Genomic DNA, 9,511 nt, shown 5'->3' on the forward strand with positions numbered 1-9,511 from the left:
GATCAGAAACTAATTCTAAGGATGGGTCCAGGAATATATGTTTCACTCTCCAAGTTATTCTTTTGCATGCTCAACTTTGAGAAGTACTGGTCTAGTGGAAATCTTACAGAAAATAAACATGTAAGCAAATGAAAAAATAATAATAATTTTAGATAATGATTAACAAAGTAACAGAGTAAAGGAGAAGTGGGAGAAGATACAGCAGTGCATAGGGTGGCCAGGGAAGATGTTCTTTCAGAAAGATGCCATTGGAACATTGAACAAGGATAAGCTGTGAAAATCTAGAGTGGATATTTGAAGGAGAAGGGAAGGAAACTGCAAATGTTTAGTAGTGCATTTAGTATGATGGAAAGGTCTTTTGACTTCCAACAGGGTTAAATCCATGAGTGAGAGGGAGAAGTGAGAGAAAGGGTTTAGGGCATGGTGAAGGAAAGTCTTCTGAAGAAGACAGGGTGCTTAGATTTTATTCTGTTTACATGGAAGCCCATTGGAAGGTTTTAAACAGGAAGCTGACATGATCTGATTTAAATTTGAAAAGATCACTCCTCTGACAGGCTGTGGATACACAGGTCTTGCTTTTGCTATCATTCCTTAAACTGCACAAATGCATCAGATCCATTTCTGACTCTAAGACTCATCATCTGGAGCCATTGTCTCTGTGCCTGGGCCTGGTTGCAGGCAGGCTGAGCTCCATGTCCAGGGCCTGATGCCAGCCTCGAATATATCTCCATACCACCATTAAAGTTGTCTTTCTGAAACAACTAACTTCATCCCAATACTCTTCTAACTAAAAGCGTTTTAAATTTCCTCTAGGAAGTTGAGACCCATGCTAGAACATTTGTGGATCTTTATTTCCCAAGTTTTCTAGGAGCGCATTGCCCGCATCTCTCCTCCCACCCTATCCTGTTGGTACCCCAGGCTGAACAGCATTCCCCCCAGCACAGTTGCTAGTTAATGCTCCCCTCTGCTTCCCAATTCTTAAAAAATGAGATTTTCACATAAAAGTCAGATAAGGTTAAGGATACCTTTCTATCACCTGCTTTGAGGGTCCAAGTGAATGGGAAATTTGAGCTACGCCATACCCTGTGGAACACAGAGTCCTAGAGATAGATACTGTAAGAATGTAGTGACTTTTGGGGGGAGAAACCAAGATGGCGGCATAGGTAAACACCGGAAATTGCTGCCTCCCACAACAACTTCAAAAATACAACTAAAAGACAAAATGCACATCATCCAGAACTACAGGAAGGCTGGCTGAGTGGAAATTCTACAACTAGAAGGAAAGAGAAAAGCACACTGAGACTCAGAGGAGGTGTGGAAGTAAAGTGCAGAGGTACAGAGACGCACGCAGCAAGGGCTGGCAACTGAGGACGTGGCTGTTTTTTGAATCAGGAGGGAGTCACAAACCCCCGACTGCTCTGAACTCCAGTTCCAGGAAGTCTCTGGGGACCCAGACTCATATGGGGAGAAACTGGGCTGTCTGGCAGTGGGCAGAACTCGGAACTTGAGGGCAGCTTTCTCTCAGAGGTGCTTGCAGCAATTACCAGGACACTGAGATGCAGGGCCTGTTAGGGCAGGGCTGAGGATCAGCCATAGCTGCTTGCTCTGCCCTGTTGATTCCCTGAGACCCTGCCCCACCCAAGGTGGGGCAGAGGCTTTTGTATATGAGTGCCCTGGCCCTTTGCAATCTGAAAATTACCTAACAAACTGCAGCTGGGTCAGACAGACCCAGAATTTCCAAGAGAAGGCCCAAGGCCCCACAGCAGCTTGAATTGCTTCACAGCTGGGCCTCATCTGGGCACCTCCAAACCCCAAACAAGGAAGGGGAATCTGAAGATCTCTTCGTAGCTCCTGCTGGGTAGCCTTATGCAGAGGCTAAATTAGCACCTCCTTAGATCCAAGAGCCAGTGTACCGAGTGGTCAGAGTGGGACCATCCAGATTACAACTCCTCAGATCCATAAGGGACACACTCAGGGGGCAGACTCAGTGAGCACCAAAGCCCCACTGAAGCAAGTCTTGCCCCATAAGAATATATTCAGCACAGAAGTTCTCCCACCTTAGACACAGCTGATTCTCACAGCCAATTGGCCTGGAGGTCAATTCCTCCCAGTGATAGCTACAACAACCAAAGCTTAACTACAACAAGACTGTGCACAAAGCCCACAAAGGCGTGCACCAAGAGTGTCCACCTCAGGTCATTGGGGAGGCTGAGCCACTGGGCCCTATAGGACACCTAGCACAGAAAGCCACTCTATCAACACAGGGAAGCATAAAAAATGCGGAGACAAAGAAACAAGTCACAAATGACAGAAATGGAGGAAAGCAAACTACTGGATATAGAGTTCAAAACCACACTTTTAAGGTTTTTCAAGAACTTTCTAGAAACCGCCGATAAATTTAGTAAGACCCTCAAAAAGTCTGGTGAGACCGCTGATAAATGTAGTGAGACCCTCAAGAAATCTAGTGAGACCCTCGAGGTTATGGAAAAGGACCAACTAGAAATTAAGCATACACTAACTGAAATAAAGGATATTATGCAGGGTTCCAACAGCAGACTAGAGGATCGCAAGAATCAAGTCAAAGATTTGAAATACGAAGAAGCAAAAAACACCCAACTGAAAAAGCAAAATTAAAAAAGAGTCCAAAAGTACAAAGATAGTGTAAGGAGCCTCTGGGACAGCTTCAAGCATACCAACATCCGAATTATAGGGGTGCCAGAAGAAGAGAGAGAGCAAGATATTGAAAACCTATTTGAAGAAATAATGACAGAAAGCTTCCCCTACCTGGTGAAAGAAATAGACCAGAAAGTGCAGAGAACCCCAAACAAAAGGAATCCAAAGAGGACCACACCAAGAAAAATCATAATTAAAATGCCAAGAGCAAAAGACAAAGAGAGAATCTTAAAAGCAGCAAGAGAAAGAAAGTCAGTTACCTATAAGGGAGTACCCATAAGACTGTCAGCTGATTTCTCAACAGAAACTTTGCAGGCCAGAAGGGAGTGGCAAGAAATATTCAAAGTGATGAATACCAAGAACCTACAACCAAGATTACTTTATCCAGCAGAGGGAGAACCAAGATGGCGGCATAGGTTAACGCCATAATTTGCTGCTTTGAACAACTACTTCAAAAGTGAAACCAAAAAACGGAAGGGACATCACCCAGAACCACAGGAACGCTGGCTGAGTGGAAGTCCTACAACTAGGAGGAAAGAGAAATGCATACGGACACTCAGAGGAGGCGCAGTGCTGAAGTCAAATTCTGAGGTGCGGAGTGCGCGGAGCAGGCTGGCGGTGGAGGGCGCGGTTGTTGTTTTCAAACGGGAGGGAGTCGCAGACTCTGAGCTCCAGATCCGGGCGAGTCTTTAGGAACCCAGACTCAAACGGGAGAAGCGGGACTGTCTGGCTTCAGTCAGAGCGAGGGCAGCTTTCTCTCCCAGCTTTGCAGCGGGTGCTGGGACTCAGAGAGGCAGAGCCCCTTGGGACAGGACTGAGAGCCGCCATAACTGCTCTCTCCGGCCCACCCTGTTGATCCTGTGCGACCCGCCCCGCCCAAGCCCTGCACAGAGGCATTTGCCAGATAGCCTCAGGCAAAGGCTAGATTAGCACCTCCCTAGAGGACAGAAGTTCTCTCACTGCTGACACAGCTGATTCTCATAGCCACTTGGCCTGGAGGTCAAACCCTCCCTGGAATTAGCTACAACAATCAAGATTTATCTATAAGACTGCGAACAAAGACCACTAGGGGGTGCACCAAGGAAGCATAACAAAATGCGGAGACAAAGAAACAGGACAAAATTGTCAATGGAAGAAATAGAGTTCAGAACCACACTTTTAAGGTCTCTCAAGAACTGTTTAGAAGCTGCCGATAAACTTAATGAGATCTACACGAAAACTAATAAGACCCTCGATCTTATATTGGGGAACCAACTAGAAATTAAGCACACACGGACTGAAATAACGAATATTATACAGACTCCCGACAGCAGACCAGAGGAGCGCAAGAATCAAGTCAATGATTTGAAATGCGAGGAAGCAAAAAACACCCAACAGGAAAAGCAAAATGAAAAAAGAATCCAAAAATGCGAGGATAGTGTAAGGAGCCTCTGGGACAGCTTCAAGCGTACCAACATCAGAATTATAGGGGTGCCAGAAGATGAGAGAGAGCAAGATATTGAAAACCTATTTGAAGAAATAATGACAGAAAACTTCCCCCACCTGGTGAAAGAAATGGACTTACAGGTCCAAGAAGCGCGGAGAACCCCAAACAAAAGGAATCCAAAGAGGACCACACCAAGACACATCATAATTAAAATGCCAAGAGCAAAAGATAAAGAGAGAATCTTAAAAACAGCAAGAGAAAGAAACTCAGTTACCTACAAGGGAATACCCATACGACTGTCAGCTGATTTCTCAACAGAAACTTTGCAGGCCAGAAGGGAGTGGCAAGAAATATTCAAAGTGATGAATACCAAGAACCTACAACCAAGATTACTTTATCCAGCAAAGCTATCATTCAGAATTGAAGGTCAGATAAAGAAAGCTAAAGGAGTTCATCACAGATAAGAAAAAGCTAAAGGAGTTCATCACCACCAAACCAGTATTATATGAAATGCTGAAAGGTATCCTTAAAAAGAGGAAGAAGAAGAAAAAGGTAAAGATACAAATTATGAACAACAAATACACATCTATCAACAAGTGAATCTAAAAATAAAGTGAATAAATAACCTGATGAACAGAATAAACTGGTGATTATAATAGAATCAGGGGCATAGAAAGGGAGTGGGCTGACTATTCTTGGGGGGATGTGGGAAGATACTGGACAAAAATCGTGCGCCTATGGATGAGGACCGTGGTGAGTGGGTGAGGGTGGAGGGTGGTGTGGGAACCGGGTTGAGGGGAGCTATGGGGGGGGAAAAAGAGGAACAACTGTAATAATCTGAACAATAAAGATTTAATTTAAAAAAAAAGAAGAGGAAGAAGAAAACGGTAAAGATAAAAATTATGAACAGCAAATACATATCTATCAACAAGTGAATCTAAAAATCAAGTGAATAAAAAATCTGATGAACAGAGTAAACTGGTGAATATAATAGAACCAGGGGCATAGAAAGGGAGTGGACTGACAATTCTTAGGGGGAAAGGGGTGTGGGGGTACAGGAAGAGACTGGACAAAAATTGTACATCTATGGATGAGGACAGTGGGAGGGGTAAGGGCAGAGGGTGGGGTGGGAACTGGGTGGAGGAGAGCTATAGGGGGAAAAAAGAGGAAAAACTGTAATAATCTGAACAATAAAGATTTAATTAAAAAAAAAAAAGAATGTAGTGACTTTTAACCTATTGATGTTGTCCAGGGGATAAACATAACCCCTGTGGAAATAAGATTTTTGCCATATCACCAGCTTTCTCATTCATGAGAACCCCTCATACAGGTGCAGAGAGGTCAGTGGCACCAAGCTTCTGAGAAAGAGTCATATTTCATTGGCCATGCTCACACTGTTATTGCCTGATACTGTCCTTAGCAAGCTCCTCATAGCTTGCTCCAACTTCAGGGCCTAGGCATACAGCATCCAGGCTGTGTTTCTATTTGTATGAAGGCCTTGACCCAAAACCCACTGGTATCTCTGCTCCTGTATTGTAAGTTTCCTGAGAGTGATTTTACTCCTAGGGTCTGCCACATGGCCTTCAACAGCATAACCCTTAGCAAGTGCTATTGAAATGGTAACCTATTTAGAAGAGATGTTACAATGAAAGCTCTAAAGCAGTGGTTCTCACCTTTCCTAATGCCGTGACCCTTTAATACAGTTCCTCATGTTGTGGTGAACCCCAATTTCATTGTTACAAATTGAACATAATTAAAGCATAGTGATTCATCACAAAAACAATATGTAATTATATATGTGTTTTCCGATGGTCTTAGGCGACCCCTGTGAAGGGGTAGAGTCTAAAGGGAAAACAATCACCACGTTCCACATTGGCCATTGTGTTCTACTTTTACTCAAACATCTCTCTTCACTCTGTTCTCTTTGTTTTTATTTTTCTCTCTGAGACTTCTGGGAGATTGTCTGTGATTTACAGTTCACCAGAAGTACATGCTAGTCATTTAAATGCAAAGAAGACACAGTCTAGATGCCAAGGACGTCCTCTCTCCTGGGACTACATCAGTGAAAACTTGGCCAGACCTGAGTTGGGCTCCTGAGAATTGAGAAGAGCAATTTTGCTGCAACCTGGAGGCTAATATGTTCTGGCTAAAATCCTGAGTTCATGGCTCTCAGCAGGCTTTCAATGTTCTGTAAAATCCATTCTTTGCTGATACAATGATCTTGTCTTTATTGTGATTTATTTTCATTAGAACCAGAGCCCAGCAAAAATTTCAAGGTTCTTCCAGACTGTGAGTCCATCCAGATGATAAAAAGAGACTGCAAAGGTACTAAGCTTTTATGTCCAAGGATGAGTGTCTGCCCTGGGAGCAAGGTCACAGCAAGACAGCAGGCTCCAAGTCCAGGAGGGGAGAACAGGAAGCTTAATGAAGTTATTCAGGGAAGCATAGGGACTCCCTGATGCCACACACATGGAGGATGTTTCTAGATTTCCTCCCCTCCTTCTTTATCTGCTCTTCTTGGTTTTGATGCTTTCAGACTGCAAACATTCTTTGGTTCCTCTGGGATGCCTATAGTCATGCTCCTCAGCTTCGTACCCTTTCACTCCCGGCCTTATAATGGGTTGGCAGTTTGACTTTGCCCCCAAATCACCACAGCTGATAAGCTATTGAAACTTCCTGAACTGAGCTAAGAGGAAAGTAAATAATCCATTTCAACTGTGGGTCAGATATCTTTTCTGGTTTCAAAGGTGGTGGTTGTTCTATCAGTGAATCTGTGGTTCCACATTTGTCTGTCCTGTGGCATTAATTCTAGACTCATCCAAGGAAAAGAAGGACCATGCTGTAGTGAAGTAATTTGAGATGCAGAAGCTACCTATTTTCCCTCCATCTTGATGTCTAAAATCAGCAAGTACACATCTTTGGTTAGTCCCCTACTAAAATCGTGAGTTTTTAAAATTAAAATTACATTATGCAGCACTAAAAAATGCACTAGGAACAAATATTGATTTTCCTCTTCTTATTTAACACTGCGTCTTCACAGAGTGTTTTATAGCCAACCATTAAGTAATAGCTGGAGCCTCAGTAGGAGAACAGCAACAATGAGGCTCATAGCTCAGAGGAAATAAAGACAAAGTCTGAATTTCAACTTCTCACTCCTGCAAGATTGCCATTTCCCATCTGCCTGAGGAGCTTGTTAACACGCCCACCTCCGAGGCTCTGAGGGCTGATCTTGGAGGTCAAGGTCTGGGTTTCTGAAGAAGAGCTGTAGCAGAATAAGGAGCTTCTTTGCAGCTCATCATAATCAGCCGAAAGCACCTTCCTATTAAAGAACGGGAGATGGAGCTTATTGTTATTATAAATGGGGCTCATCAATCAGATCTGCTCACATTTTAGATGTGCCCTTGCTAACCCTATCTTGATGGCTACGCCATCAAGAGTAACCTCCAATGACCCTCAATGTGAATCCAGCCAGCACTCTTCCTGGCACTTTCTGCAGGGTGTATGGCCAGAAAACTGATCTGTGCTCATTCTAGAAGTCCTGCAAGCTGGGCATGTCTGCAAGGAAAGATGCAATGGACTTAGGGAATTCCAGAATTTAGAGGAAATCCAGGGCCCATGTCACAGAGCATGCCCAAAGCTGAGGAAGGATGTGAAGATGGTGCCCTGGCTGCGGCAAGGAAATGTGATGTCTACTCAAGGTCAACACAGTACTATGCAAGGGAGTCACAGTTTTTAAGTTTCACCTTATTTTATAGAAGCCATGTCCATTCCAGTGGCACAAAATAACCATCAGAAGAATACAATGAAGAACAGGCAGCAATGCAAGACTACATCCAAGAGTTCCATCTCATCTGACCAGTGTGTGTGTGTGTGTGTGTGTGTGTGTGTGTTGGGGGGTGGGGACAGGAGGTGGGCACAGAGGGCGTGAACTGAGAGTGCAGTTCCAGGAGGGAGATGGGATGGCTCACCACCTTCTGAGAAGCCAAAACGTTCATTCCAGGCGGGGTGCCCGGCACTGTGAGGGCTGAAGCAGCCTAATATCAGTGGTGATCCAGGATGAGGGTGGACAGCAGTCACATGGTTGGGGAGGTGTTGTGATGTGAACCTACTGTAGTGAGGATATTATGGGGAGCAGTGCCCTCAGTCCGGTCACATGTCGGGACCCCATTAAGAGCAGTCATAAGCCCTGCTGATTCGGCTCAGGGACTGGAGGGAGCAGACTCCAATGTCCCTGGAGGCAGCACCCCAGGCTTCGTTTTAAAAGAAGCATCTGCCTTCTCACTAAAGGTGTTTTTTCTCAAATTATATGATCTTCCTGAGCAACTTCAGAAGTTGGCAGAAATGTTCTTTTCACATTTGTGTTAATAACGAGGGCAGGCAGAACCCTGGCAGGGAAGCCCGGCTGTGCCTGCGGAGAGCCTTGGGCTCCACAGTCACCACTGCTCCGCTTCATAAGCTGTCTTGTCACAGAGACTACAGTCTAACTTAGGGGATGAAAACCGAGGACAAAAAGTTGCTATTCAGATGTCCTGGTGGTCTAAAGCATAACCGTGCACGGGATGTCAAAAGTTCTGCTCACTGCTGTGGGTATTATGTCTGTCAGTGCCATCTCTCCCCCAGGAAGCCCCCTCATGTGGCTTCGTATCCAGCTTGTGCTGTCTGCCTCACTCTCTTCAGCTGAAGCTCGATGGTGACCCATCTCAGTTCTCACATGCCACCTCCTTCCCGCTGTCATCGCTCAAGGGGAGGTCCTATCATTCTGGAGAGACTTACCTGACCTGTGAACCCTGCAGGACACACTACACTGCCTTTCATGGCCAGCTGCTGGTCCCAACTCTTGACGAGCCATCCCAAGTCTCTGCTACTTTCAGAGGTCCCAGAGAGCCACAAGGTGTGCGCTGTCTTAAGAACAATATGGGAGGAGCCCTGGCCAGTGTACCTCAGTTGGTTGAACATCATCCTGTACACCCAAAGGTTGCTGGTTCCATTCCCAGTCAGGGTACATGCCTGGGTTACGGGCTTGATCCTCAGTAGGGCGTGCAGGAGGAGCCAATTGATGTTTCTCTTTCACATCGATGTTTCTCTCTCTCTCCTCCCTTGCGCTATCTCTGAAATCAATAAAAACTTATATTTTTAAAAAGAATAATATGGGAGGAAAAAAAACTAAAGTGGGTTATTATTCATCAAGGTCTGATGGTGGTATTCACCAGATAATCAGAACGGACTGTGGTGTCTCTTACAATTAGTAGTCATTTTAACCAAGAGAGTGTTTGCATTCCCATCACTCCCACAGACCACCAAAATGAAGTAAAACTCCTACATTTCCTTTGGTCCTCAGGACATGTGTGCTCATCTGGGCCTTGGAGTGTGTTCCAGAATGTGCGGGACCCCGATGAGGCTCCCACCGAGTGT

The sequence above is a fragment of the Myotis daubentonii genome, chromosome 8 (genome assembly GCF_963259705.1).
Source record: "Myotis daubentonii chromosome 8, mMyoDau2.1, whole genome shotgun sequence".
In the NCBI taxonomy this organism is placed as follows: domain Eukaryota; kingdom Metazoa; phylum Chordata; class Mammalia; order Chiroptera; family Vespertilionidae; genus Myotis; species Myotis daubentonii.